The sequence below is a fragment of the Equus asinus genome, chromosome 2 (genome assembly GCF_041296235.1).
Source record: "Equus asinus isolate D_3611 breed Donkey chromosome 2, EquAss-T2T_v2, whole genome shotgun sequence".
Lineage (NCBI taxonomy): Eukaryota > Metazoa > Chordata > Mammalia > Perissodactyla > Equidae > Equus > Equus asinus.
Window position 1 is genome coordinate 44,943,041 of NC_091791.1, and position 15,109 is coordinate 44,958,149.

The 15,109-nt window shown below is 33.6% G+C and overlaps 1 protein-coding gene across 5 annotated transcripts in view; it reads right to left on the minus strand.

Annotated features, from left to right (window-relative positions):
* Window positions 1–15,109, minus strand: part of PCDH15 (protocadherin related 15) — a 1,592,394-nt gene that overhangs the window by 112,981 nt on the left and 1,464,304 nt on the right. The gene's annotated exons all lie outside the window — the stretch shown is intronic.

Consider the following 15,109-nt stretch of genomic DNA (forward strand, 5'->3'; position numbering starts at 1 on the left):
GTGAAACTATGAAATAAAGGACACAGGTAACCAATTTCTGACTTACAGAAACTTCAAGATGATATAGGTGTTGTTTTAACTCATTAAGTTTGTGTTAATATTGTTATGTTGCAATAGACAGCTAATATACATGGCTTGAATGTTAAGAGCAATGAACTGACAGATCAAATGACATACAATTTGTTTGATGTAAGAAAACATCCGTTAGTCATATTCTCGGATAATTTTCATAAACTGAATTTCTTTTTGTGGAAGTAGGTATCGCTTAAATTGTTTACTTGTCTTTTTACTATATGAGATAAGAACTAAATTTTACACTTTTCATAGTTAATTTGTTTCTTAATCCTCATAAAGTACAGAAATATGAAGTCTGCAGCTAACGTACCTTCAGCTTTTACATTAGAAAAATGCCATCTTTTATTTCAAACTTCAAAAATAATATTTTATGGCTATTTCTGTACAATCGGGATGGAAATGATTAATACTGGGAAAAGTAGCTGGCATAATTTAAGAAGGAATTTAAATCCTATGCATACCACTAAAAGCATTTAAAATTCTATTTGTTAGTAAATGTTTAAACAGATTTACTTCTACAAAATATCTCCTCATTAACCTTTGTCTTAATTGTTCCAACACAGTTTCTACCACAATCAAAACATGCTATAAAAATGCAATTTTCTCCTGGCTAGAATGAAAGGAAACTCTATGATAATGAGCATTAGATTACAAAATTTCAATTCTTTCCTATTTATTTCAAGGCAGGACTCTTATTATTTTTGTTTTATGCTGTGGAAAGTATCACTTAAATGATTGGGGAAAATTATATATCCCTTTTGGAGTCACATATAACTGGCATACAAAATGAAGGAGTTGGTATAATAAATCAGGATCCATAAAATCAGATGACAGAGAGGACAGAAAGATAACAAAATTGAATAAAATGGGCTGGTCATAAACTAATGGGAAAAGAATGGAAGTAAGGAACTGGACCCTGCATGCTCTATTTAATAAGGGTCACTACCATGCAATAATGCAAGTCTACTGTGATTTTAAAATGGAAAAAAGAAATTCAAATTTTTATGTGAAGTCTATGAGCTTTTACATTTTTGCAGCCAATGGGAATTTATTTTTTAAAGCATCATCTGACTCAATTTGATTAATGGGCTGACAGTTTATGATTTTTAGAGTAAACTATCCGTAAGGTACTTTCCAGTTCTACTATTCTGAGTCTGATATAACGTGATTCATCATTCCCTCTCTCCTTTCTGTTGAGTACAATCAAAATCTATTGATTAATTTCAGAAGCAAAGAATTATGGCCAAATCAAGGATTCCACAAAAGTCTTTTCATTTTTTTTACAAATCTTTCTTTTGCTATTAATTAATATAGTTACAATTCACCTATTTTATAATAACAATGCATCATTATCCCTCTTCCAATTTGACTTTTTAACATCTAATTCAAAACAAATAGTTGTTGGCTGTCTGAAATTCAAGAATTCTACATTTTAAAGGTAGCTTCACTGCCGATAAAATTGAAAAGAAGCGCTCTTGCAATAAAAGACGCTTGAAGGAGACAGGGCTCCATAGGGGAACTCTACAGCTCTCCTGATGAAGCGTAAGCGTCAAGGGATCAACTGGGTTTCCATTCCCCAGAAAAGGATTGATAAAAGAAATGATTTTGTTTTTAACGGATAACAACTTTGAACATTGGAGAGACGGATAGTTTCATATTTTTCAAATGCCTTTGGGAAGGGCCTTCACCAGAGGTTTTTTTACAAGGCTTGATCTGAATTGGGTTTGATGCCCATGTGTCCCGACATATCTCTGATGGCAGCAGAGGCTCCTATTTATCCCCCAAGGGCAACACTTTGGGCGGTAGTCTGACATTTTAAACAAAACCCATACATTTCGACTAAAATTCCCAAATCACCTAAACTACTACATAAACAGAGCCTAAATAATATTTCAATTAAAAAAAGTCAGTTAAGATAGATATCAAATTTAAGTTTTATTAGTTCATTATCTTACTATTTGCATTGTTCTCACCACCTCTAAATTTTACATGTAAAACAGCAGCATATTTTTGTTTTAGTTAATAGACTTTGTTTTAGAGCAGTTTTAGGTTTACAGAAAAATTAAGCAGAAGGTATGGAGTTCCCATATGCACCCCCCCCCAACCCTAGTTTTGCCTATTATTAACATCTTGCATTAGTGTGTTCCGTTTGTTACAAATGATGAACCAATATTGATACACAATTAACGGAAGTCCATAGTTTACGTGAGGCTTCATTCTCTGTGTTGCATAAGCTCGATGGGTTTGGACAGATGTATATTATCATATATCCACCATTACAGTATCACACAGAATAGTTTCAGTGACCTAAAAATCTCTTGGTCTTCACCTATTCATCCCTCCCTTCCCCTGAAACCCTGGAAACCACTGAGTTTTCACTGTCTGTATAGTTTTGCCTTTCCCAGAATGTCATACAGTTGGAAGCACACAGTGTGTACACTTTAGACTAGCTTCTTTCCTTAGCAATATGTGCTTAAACTTCCCCCATGTGTTTTTGTGGCTTGATACTTTTTATTGCTGAATCATAGTACATTGTATGGATGTACCACCAACAGCTGCATTTCGGTAAGAAGAAAATTGATCAAAATAACTCCAGATTTGTTGTTTAGAACTACATTTTTGCAGATAAAGCAAGTGTGACCCAGAAAAGTTAGCTGCTGCAGAATTTATACTCAAAATACGTACAACATAATTTTCTTATGGATGTATAAACTTATTCATAGATATCTGTTTAACATTTCAAATTGATGTTTTTAATATATAGATTGCAATAAATCCCTCTCAATTAAATACTTTTTAACACACCTGAGTCATCTGAATAACGAGTATACTAAAATAACAGAATTCGCAGTTTCCAAATGTTAGACCCAGTTTTTACAGTATAAATATAGATGAAACAATTAGTCTACAATTTAAAATCTACTTTTACTGCTGGGTTCAAGAAGTAACGATAAAAGTAGATGTTATATGTGTTGCATAAAGCTCCTAATTATTTTAAATGCCGTGCAGTTTAGGATATAAAAGTGTTTGTAAATAGATGCTATAAAATTTCACTGGGATTCAATCTGGCTCTACTGCTTTCTTTCTACTGAGAGACAAATCTAATTTATTTTGACATGTTTGAATTCAATATATTTGCAAATCAGTACCAATTAAGGAACTGTTTTTATATCTACTATGAGGGAATTTAATGAAAATGAGAAGGAAAAAAACACCCACTGGAACTCCTATTATTTGTAACCTTGGAGTAATTGCATCAGGGTGATCTAATTTTACATATTTAACTGAGAAAAGCAGTTTAAAAAGTACATGAATCAGGAGAGAGATGCCAGAATTCTTAGATAGATTGCAGCTAAGAAAGTTAATAAAGGACCAAATGGTTAGACCTTGTTTCTTCACATATCTTCCAAAGTGTGCTTGCTGTTGTTAAGAGTTTTGCTTCTATTCAGATTCATGAAGTGACCTCATCTTGAAGACAAGAAAACTGAAGTGTTGAGCAAACAATTTCTCAAGTTGAGAGACCTACTTGAAAGCTAAATTTGCTACCTAGAGAGTGTGTGTGTTTCATTTATTGTTCTCATTAATAGAGTTTATCTAATCTCTCTAACTTTAAAATCTTAAGAATTAGCTGAACTTATTAAGAACTTATTTAAATTTTCAGACTTTCTGGATCATGCTTAAAGATTCTGATTTAGTAGGTCCACGGGGTCAGACCAGGAATATCATTTGTAAAAAGTTCCCATGTGATTCAGACGCTGGTACTTTGAAAATCATAATGGACTTCTCTCTTCTGGTTGCCTTCCTCCTTCTCTTTCTTCCCTCACTCTACTCACCCAGCTTTAGCCCTAAAACTTAGAGCAACGGATATCATTTCAACAGACTAGAATGAAGCTAAGAGCACTCTCCTCTGATTCTAATAGACGTGAGTTTGAATTCTGGCTCTCTTACTTACTACTTGTGTGACCTTGGGAAAATTCTTAACATACCTGATCTTATTTCTTAATCTGTAAAATTGGGACATTATTTACTTTAGAAGATTTTCGAGTGTACTAAAGGACACAATGTGTACCAAAAGCTTTACTTTCACCTGGCATATAGCAGGTACTCCATAAATTATGGCTATTATAATACATTATTTTATAAGCTCTACTTCTAGAAGTTTAGCTTAAATATAATATGCAAGTTTGTCTCATAAACAGTAGGAACAATGACAATTAAAACTTGAATACTTTTAGTAAGTAATATCTATCCTGGCTAATGTTGTAGATTATGTCTTATCCACTCTGATTTTCCCTTTCTAGTTCTCAATCATACATCAATTTTACATCTGAAATGGGGATAATATTTTCCTTTTTACTATTTTTACAACTTTACATTCATGGACTTTTTTTGGCTTTATTCAAAAACAACGACCATGCAGTAGGATTGGTACAGGTAGAGGTTGGGTCTGAGACTTAAAAACAACAAGAAGAAATTCACTCAAAATCCAATTATTTAATCATGGTGGTTTACTCATATGTTCCATAAATATTTATTGAGCACATACCATGTGCTTGACGTCCACTAAGCAATAAAGATTCAAAGACAGGAAAGAGGAAGTGGATTGTTCACTCATGGAGCTTAAAGCCTCGTAGGCAATGCAGACAGTTGTGTAAACAATTATAGTAAAATGCGGTAATTGTATTAATACCAGATCCCTGGTTAAAAGGTCAGTAGTAAACATGGTATGCATCATTTATATTTTATGTTTCCCAAATACCTACAAACTAACTGTGAGTGGAATTGGGGACTGCATAGTTTGAAGGAATGGCTAGACCAGGCATATTCATTTCTGGCTGATTGATTTACTTGATAAAAGTAGGCTACCACGTAGGTATTTATATACTTTGTAATGATCTCCGAGAAAACACTTTTGTATTTTGGCTCTTTTGCCTATATAAGAGTGGTTCCTTTTTTCCTTTATAGATGAATTTGTACATTTGGGCTTTTTCAAGGGCACAACAGTAAACTTTTTAAGCAGGATATCCAATACTTTTATGTGTTATTTTCTATTGACTAGACTAGACTAGATTTTACACTTTTAGTTATGAAATAAAGATAAGAAATCACCATAGACTCTTAAAATATATTTCTATAGTCATACAAATAACATCAAAAAAGAGAAAAAAGATACTTAGAGCATTTGATATTTCAATTCAATCCTACTTTAACAATTAAATGAATGTATTACCTCAAAAAGAGCATAATAAAAATAGACATTCAAGGTCTGATAGAATTTTTAGAAAAAAAAGAGATAAATAATTATTTCATTGTGTTATTCATACCATAGAAAGATAGTAAACACTTACAATCATGCCATCTAGAAAGGACGATATATAGTCAGTATTCAATATCTTCAGATAGATAAATTCATCACTATTTTAAGGAGTACTTCATTTCTATTTAAATTTTTGCTAAAGAAGTTGCAACTAATACATTATTTCTAGATTTAGTTTTTATTATGATGAGGAAAACCATAAACAAAATTCTTCCCCCTGAACAATCACTAGATTGTTAAGCCCAAAACAATGAAGCAATAAAAAGGAAAAAAACAGTTTTCTGTTTTTCTTTAAATGTTTTAAATAATTAAATACTTCAAGCATAATTAAAATAAGGAAGTTACTATAAGACACATATCTGTCTCCAGATTTAACTGATTTTAAATATATTTTGTATTTAGTTAAAAAATCATGGAAACCATCAACAAAACGAAAAGGCAATGTATGGAATGGGAGAAAATTTTTGCAAATCATATATCCTATAGGGGGTTAATATCCAAAATATATAGGGATGCATACAACTCTAGCAAAAAGCCAAGCAATTTGATTAAACAATGGGCAGAGGAACTGAATAGACATTTTTCCAAAGAAGATGTACAGATGGCCAACAGGTACATGAAAAGGTGCTCAAGCTCACTAGTCATCAGAAAAATGCAAATCAAAGCTGTAACGAGATATCATCTTACACATGTTAGAATGGCCACCATCAAAAAGAGAAGAGTTAACAAGTGTTGACAAGGATGTGGATAAAAGGGAACCTTTGTACACTATTGGTAGGAATATAAACTGGTGCAGCCATTATGGAAAAGAGTATGGAGGTTCCTCAAAAAATCAAACATAGAGCTACTATATGATCCAGTAATTCCACTTCTGGGTATATATCTGAAGGACATGAAACAACTAACTCAAAGAGACATCTGCACCCCCTGTTCATTGCAGCACTATTTACAATAGCCAAGACATGGAAACACCCTAAGTGTCCAGTGATGGATGAATAGATAAAGAAAATATGGTCTATCTATCTATAGACGTATTATATAATGGAATATATATATTATTCAGCCACAAAAGAGAAGGAAATCCCACCATTTGTGACAACATGAATGGACCTTGAGGGCACTATGTTAAGTGAAATAAGTCAGGCAGAGAAAGACAAATACTGTATGATATGATATCACTTATATGTGAAATCTAAAAAAACCCCAAACTCATAGAAACAGAAAACAGAGTGGTGGTTGCCAGAGGTGGAGTGTGTGGGGTGGGGGAACTGGGTGAAGGTGGTTAAAAGATATAAACTTCTAGTTATATGATAAATAAGTTCCAGGGATGTAATGTACAGCATGGTAACTATAGCTCATAATACTATATCGTGTATTTGGAAGTTGCTAAGAGAGTAGATCTTAAAAGTTTCAATCACAAGAAAAAATTGTAACTATAGGAGCTGATGGATGTTAACTAAACTTGTAGTAATCATTTCATGATACATATATATATATATAACCATTATGTTGTACACTTTAAACCAATACAATACTGTATGTCAATTCTATCTCAATAAAACTAGAAAAAAATTACATCTAGATCTCCCCTACCTAGTTCCTTTATCCATTCTCCATCTCTAGTTATTAAACTTTGAAAACAGCTAAAAAAGCCCAAGAGGTTGTTTTAACAAACAAAAGCGAGCATTGAAATTTCTCCATAAATATGATAATTTATTATTTAGAATCCATCAGCTAAAGATTTTAAATGTTGTTTTACCAAAGGCAGATTCACTGTGCTTACTATGCCTGATTGGCAATTTAAACATGATAATTTGAGAAATGAAAATAAATAAATAAGGTAATCATGTAAAACCCCTTAATCCTGGAATCAATTTTTTAAAAATTTGAGGTGTTATAAAATTAGAAATAAATTGTGACAAGATCTTGAAGAGATTAAAAAAAATCATTATGTCATCATGCATAAGAACACATTTTTCTCAATGAAATATTTGCATAAGATATTTTACTTTTCTAAGCTATCTGTTCTTCCAATTTTGTTAAAGAAGATAAGAGACGATTGGCATAATGTGATAGATTAAAATTAGACAAAATTTCCTTGCACTTCCTCCTATCCAGAGGTGGAATTTATTTTCCATCCCCTTGTATCTAGGTTATTTCTGCGATTATTTTTAACCAATAGAATGAGATGAAAATGACATTGTAGCTTCGATGAAAGTGAAGGCTTGTAGCTTCAGCTCTCATATACATGGGAAGAAAGTTGCTCTGAAACTGCAGGTGAAGAATTCCAGGGTAGCAAATTTGAGTATGAAAAACCACAGGGAAAAGCACATGGAGAGAAAGGCCAGGCCATCCTCATCATTCCAGCTGCAGGATAATGCCCAGGTCCTTGCAACTCAGAGTATCTTCAGAAAACATAAATTGTTTGTGTCTTAGTCATTATGCTTCAGGATAAGCAATAGACAGAGAAATTGACTTTTAGAAGTGGTGTGCTGTCATAGCAAAGATCTAAAACACATAGCATTTGTTTGGGGACTGACTGGCAGGCAACGTCTAGGAAATGAGCAAGCAGGCTATTAATGGAAGGTGGAGGAAGGGAGGACAAACCATTAGTGAAGGCTGTAAAAGTGATGAGAAAATAGTCATTCAAGGCTAGAAAGATGGCAACCTTTGTTTTGAAGCTGCAAAACAATTAGCAAAATTGTCACCTATGGTAACTTCAAAGAGAGGAGATGAGCTTGTGAACTAATGAACTTGTGGATATGGTTAAGCAGATTTCTAGACAGAATGTTGAAAAGGTCTACTGGCTTCTTCTAGCTGAACATAAGGAAGTACGAAAAAAAAAAGGAGCGATGGTTAGGAGTGTCTATTGCGGCTCTCCTGTTCCTGTTCTATCATTGTATTTTTAGGCAGACTTCCCTTTTCTTAGAGTGTTTACTTTCAAAAACTCACAATTGTAAATTCTTTCTCTGCCCCTTGGAGATATAAATCTTTTAAAAAGCCTCTTGCCAATTTTACAAGCCCAGGAAGATGTTTCTCAAGGACCCAAGAGCCATGACTTTGACACATGAAGGAAAATACATTCCCATCTCCTGGTTTCTGTGGGAGAGTAGGAGCCTAACTTTGGTAGGTATCCTGCTTCAGTTGTAAAACTTCCTCCATCCATAAAGATAGGAGAAAGTTTACTTTTCCTTTGGGTAAAGCCAATTAGCAAACACAGATGGCCTATGATTCCCCACCCCAGCTCCTTTTTTTAAAATTATTTTATTGAGGTCATATTGTTTTATAACATTGAGTAATTTCAAGTGTAAATTGTTATATATTGCTTTCTGTATAGACTGCATCATGCTCGGCACCAATAGTCTAGTTTTTATCTGTCACCAAAGATATGTGCACCTTTAGCCCTTTTGCCCACCCCAGCCACCTTCCCCTCTGGTAACCACTAATCTGTTCTCTTTATCCACATGTTTGTTTATCTTCCACATGTGAGTGAAATCATATGGTGTTTGTCTTTCCTGTCTGGCTTATCTCGCTTAACATAATACACTCAAGGTCCATCCACGTTTTTGCAAATGGGACAATTTTGTATTTTTTAGGGGTTAGTAATATTCCATTGTACATATATATACACACCCCACATCTTCTTTATCCATTCATCAGTTGATGGGTACTTGAGTTGCTTCCACATCTTGGCTATTGCGAATAATGCTGCAATGAACATAAGAGTGCATAAATCTCTTTGTATTGTTGATTTCATATTCTTTGGATAAATCTCCAGTAGTGGGATAGCTGGATCATATAGTATTTCTATTTTTAACTTTTCAAGAAATCTCTATACTGTTTTCCATAGTGGCTAGGCCCCATCTCTCCAGCCCTTTGTTTCAGCCGAGTTGACTCAGACACTCTCCTATTGAAATAGCTTTGAATGAGTTCTTTCTTTCCTGTTTAAATTTGCCTGGTGCACTTTTTGCTGTGACAATAGTGTAAGTGGCAGCAGAAATACTGCCCAGCTAATCCACAGAATCATGAGAAATAGTAAATTACTGTTGTTTTAACTTATTAAATTTGGAAAGAGAGTTTTGTGGCGAAAGATAACTGGAAAAATCCTGCATTGAATAAAAACTCTGGTCATGTATACCAGTCCAGTGGTCATCAAGCGTTTATAGGATACCTATCATGAGCAAAGCCCCGTATTTAGAGGTACCAATGATGATATGATTCAGCTTACATGTGACAGTCCGTTTACGCTCATTTCCTTAGCTTAATTATTATGGAGTGCCCTCCTTGACTCCTGCTTTAGACAATAAATTACATAGTCTTGACTACATTAGACACTATGTGGATATAGTAAAGCAGAAAATTTAGCCCTCTCACTTAAGAAATTTATATTTTATTTAGTGAGACAAAATGCATACATAATCAGAAGTTTAGTTCCTTCTGTTTTGAATTACACATCGTTGGCATTAATACACTAATTCCAGCTTTCCTTTGTTTGTGATTGTCTGATACATCTTTCCTATCACTTTATTTGTGGGCGTGTGATTTGGGCTTAAATATATTGTTTAATGGCATAGAACCATGTGTGACAATAAATAGAATAAATAAAAATAAATATGCAGAAATGCAGTGCAGTATTAGAAGAGGGTGAAGTAAATGATGCAGCTATTAAGCACCAGAGGAATGGGGAGGTGAATGACCACCATTATAAATTGGTGATAAAAATGCCATGATTGTGAATCAACACTTAAATTGCGTAAAAATCTATTTTCCGTACAGAATGTGGAAGAACAGAGTGACCTTCTACTCACATTGCTTGTCTGTTGAACACCATTCAATGTCCTCAAATTTCTCTGTGATAATGAAGAGTCTTTAAGATGGCTTATGAGTACCTTCACAACCTGACTCTACCTATCTCTCCAGACTCATCACCAACCAACAACTTTCTCCCAGACATCTCTATGCTCTATATTGACTTTGAACTCAGAACATTCTACAGTTCTCCTCCCTCTGAGCCTTTGTGTATGCTACTCTCTCTAACTCATACAATCTTCCCCTGACTAATTCTTTTGGTCCCTCTTTAGGTTTCCACTTTAATACTCCTTTGTCTGGGGGACTGTCTTATGGGTCTCATCCATTTCTTTCCTCCACCACTGTTCCTATTCTAGGCCAAGCTGTCACTGTTCTTTGCTTAAAATACTAGTTTTCTTTTGACCAATTCATACTCATCCACTTTGACTCATTTCCCATCTGACTTCCAGAGAGTAGTCAGTCATCTTTTTAAAGTTCACGTCTACTTACATCTCTATCAGTCTAAGCTTCCCCAGCCCACTACATGCTTACCAGATTTCAATGGCTTCCCAGTGTTCATAGAATAAAACTCAAATCTTTAATATGCCCCAAATTTCTGCCTCATCTTACAGTACTTTGCCCTCATTCTCTCTTCTTTAGCCAAACCGACCTTCTTCAAATTCTTGGAATGGGTCTTCTTCCTTTCCAATTTAAGATTTTTATGCACTCAATTTCCTCTCAATTCCTGAGCCCACTATTCCTTCACCCACAAGGCTAATTACTATTCATTCATATGTCAACTCCTACCATTTCCTGAGAAATTTTCTCTGATATCCCCCAATGCTATCGTTGTGTACTTTGTTATAAGAGCTCATAGAACCATGTTCCTTTCTTTGATATCACTTATCAGTTTGTAATTATAATCTGATTCCTCTGATCATTTGATTAATTTCTGTCTACTACATAGATTATAAGGTCTCTGAGGGTAGGACAGTGTCTATGTTGTTCAGCGTTATTATTTCCAGAGCACTATAAGTGCTCAATAATTATTCATTGACAGGATGAGGAAAGGAACAAATAACATTTGAATATAGCAGTCATTTTACCTCATTTGTAAATGTTTTCAATGTTTGTCTTCTCCAATACATTGTAGACTTTAGACAGACCACGTCTGCCCTATTAACCATTCTATTTTATACTCTGTACACAGCATTGCATCTGGATAAACAATGTGTGTTGCAGAAATTAGTGGACAAAGATGCTGGATGAATTAGTAAAATTCAAGGAGAAATAATTTTAATTTTCTCACTTCTTCTAGCTCATCCTATCCTCAACTGAAATCACAGCTCACAGAACATTCTGGGAACTTTGGGAAATAGGCAAGTAAAATATAGCATCAGTGAGATAGAAATAGTCTTCACAAGCAATTCTGTGAGGGGCTCTTCTCTCTCCTGGCTATGTTCATGCTGGACATCAGGAACTTGACTCTAACGTGTGGGGATACATCTCTATATGACAATAGTTGAAGGAGTTAATTTGTTTATGAAGATGATTAGAAGATGATATCAAGAATAACAAATTCATATTTGGTAATGAGAACAGTATACCTTTAACCATCACACATATATTCAAGGCATTATTATTTAAATTAACATTCAAATTCAGTAGAAATCCATTTTCCACATTGCAATTAGAGTGATATCTCCCTAAGATTTTTTTTTTTTTCATCCAGAAACTAGTGATGATCCATTAACCAACGAGGGTAGAGAAATGGACCTGTGACATTTTTGTTTGCTTAACATCTATATTTTCTTCCTCATATCCAAATTTGCTTTTTTGACAGTTACTTTCTCCCACTTCTCTTGTGTTGATAACATGGTAAACTTGTGTCTTTCTTCCAATCACGGATGCCGAAGGCTTTTTATCTCATTCCCTGGGGGCAGCCACAGGATTTAGGTAATTAGGATTACATCTTTCCTTTCTGTGTATAAGCTCCTTAAGAACTAGGACTACATTTTTAAAACATTTGCATGCCAAATACCTGACATAAACCTATTAAATAATAGTATTACAACTCCTTTTTAAGCATGTTCTCTGTACTACGTACTTCACAAAACTCTTTGTCTCATAAATAAAGTAATTATTGTATCCTTAGACAAGCTGGCCTCAGGGAGCTTAAGCAACTTGCCCAAATTCAACCAACAGATAAGTGATATAGCCTGGATTCAAACCTTAGGATTCTATCATGTTATTTTGCCTCAAAAAAAGTTTGCATCAACTATTAATAAAACAAAAGTGACGCGCCCTCTTACATGTTGCACTTGAACTAAAATTTTCTATACGTATAATGCACTGAAAGAAGAATGGAATCTATCATAACACTCTTTGTATTGAAAAACTTATTTTAAATTCTAAACAGTAAATTTAAAATGAACTGTTCGAACTCGAGTCCCTTGTTGCTGGAAGACTTGCTTCACTCTGTTATATGAGCAAATGTAAAACTATACGTCACCTTGAAGTTGTGAAGGAGAAATTAAATTCCATGTGGATACAGAGGAAGCCTATGAAAGCTGTAATGAAGTATTGTCAGAGTCATTCTTTTAATAGTTAACGAGGCAAAATCTACTATCTTTGAGACAAAATTTTAGTAGTGCCATAAAAAGACAGGAAAGGTTATCTTCAGATAACCTAAGTTCTCATATTGGACAATAAATCTAAATTAAAATAGAAAACAAATGATCTTCTCTGTATGTGGGTTTATTTTATATTATATTAATAGTTTACAGACAAGCTTTCCTTTCTTTTTCATTCTTGGAAATCAAAACGAATAGTTCTCCCTAAATTATTGTACTTACTGATTAAAAATCTTTTCTCAAAATCCTCAAGTCCAAACTTGCATGGTTTAAAGAATGATGGCAATGTTCCTCAGTGTAATTTCAATTCTCTTGAACAATGAGATAGTAACTAGAACTTCTCACTCACCATTTCCTTGGCCATTGTGATAACATTGTTTTCATTATTCATAGTATCTAAAAATGGCTTTCTGAATTTTAAATTACACTTTTTCTCTGTATTTGCATATCAGGAGGTGAACTATTAATCCTTTATAGTTCTTATAAAATCTACTCTATTTTTATACTTCAGTATTCAGTATAAAGTCTCTTGAGGAAACTCATTTTAAATATAAATTGCATAAAATTTTGGCATTGTCATTTAATACAAGATTAATTCACATTAATCAGCAAAGTATCAATTTTTTAGTATGACAGGAAAACTGAGAAGATTATTTTCTTCATTCACGGGTATTTGAATTTTTTTAATGTCAAGATATTTATACATATAATATTCTTATTTTGGATTTAATATATTAAATTTGAATAATACTGGAAATTGACTCAATATTTTTCTGAGTTAGCAAAATATCAACTTGTTCAAGAGGTTAATAAAATGCCTTAGAAACGTTTGCTCCTTCTCTTTTCTACATATACAAACATAAATTTTGAATTTCTGTCTAATGGAAATGACATTTTAAAATACATGAATTCTTAAAAATGAATATAAATGTGGCATTAAATCATGCAAAGTTTAGTAATCAATGTTGAGACAATTCCATTTTAAATAAATGCCAAAGGTATATCTATATTGGTAGCATATTTGTTTGGAAAATTTGTAAATAATTCTCTTTTTAAACTTTGATAAGTTGTGTAAGATACTGCATTTCCCACTCAAAATCAATATTCATATTTAGACTCTATGATCCATCCAAGGCGTGTTGACCTTTCCATGATATTTACCTCTAAAACTGATGACAAGTTAATCCCAGTGCCTTTAAGTTTTAGTCCATCAGCCTGAGATGAAGGTCAAACGTCATTCTTCCGAATCCTAATTCACTTGACCTACAGGAGTCTATCTATTCTCAAGTAAGAGTAAGTGTTGGAACTACTATTAGGATTTTGATGTTTGTGTCTGGATTAAATGAAAGATACATAAAATGTATTTTCTGACTATGACAGCATAACTATTTTCCAGAAGATCCAAGTAGATAATTGACTGAAAACCTCTTATCGGACATATACACATGGCATCAATGAGAGTGTGCCTCACAGATCTCCAACTGTAGGAAGCACTTGACTGAGGTCCCAGTGTCTGTGCTCTGAAGTCTATTGCTGTGTTTATATGAAGGTCATGCTTCTTAGTGGCTGCTTGCAGATAATGACTGAGAAAAGCAGAGATGCTAAGGCAGGTCCTTTTCTAGGGGACACAGCACTTCTCTGACATCTGACTATGGATGGAGGATACTCTGATCATCACACAGAACCTTACTTAAATGACACAGCAGTCACTTAAATAACACAATAGGCTAGAAGGTTTCTATACAAGCTTCTCTTCCTCGTCTTCCCTTGGGGGCAGAATGCCTGTGGTCTGAAGCTTCTCCTAGCCTTACCCTGCTTCCTCCTCGTTTCTCTCACAAGTATTTCCCTTGATAAAAGTCTTGCTTTTGAAATTTCATCTTGATGTCTAATTATTAGAGGATGGACCTGAACTAACATAGAACATTAGGGGAATTAAAGTCAAAAAGAAATATTAGTATTTTGAAAGACGTAAATTCAAAATATTCATGAATATTTAGAAAAACAGTTCTAGGGGAAATAAAGATGAAGAAATTTAAGATATTAATGTAAAACTTTAATATACATTAAAATAGGTATTTATATACTGATATATTAAAATAAAGATGAATAAATTGAATAGATTTAATATGTATTTATGTGGAGACAAAAATTTTTAAAAATCCTTGACAGTTATAAATTACCATTATTTAAATATCGTAAAAATGTAGAAGAGTTTGCCGTATGTTGCAGGATGTATTAAACTAGCATGAGACTGGAATTTACATTACTTTCAGGTCAGCAGCTACACAGTTACTAT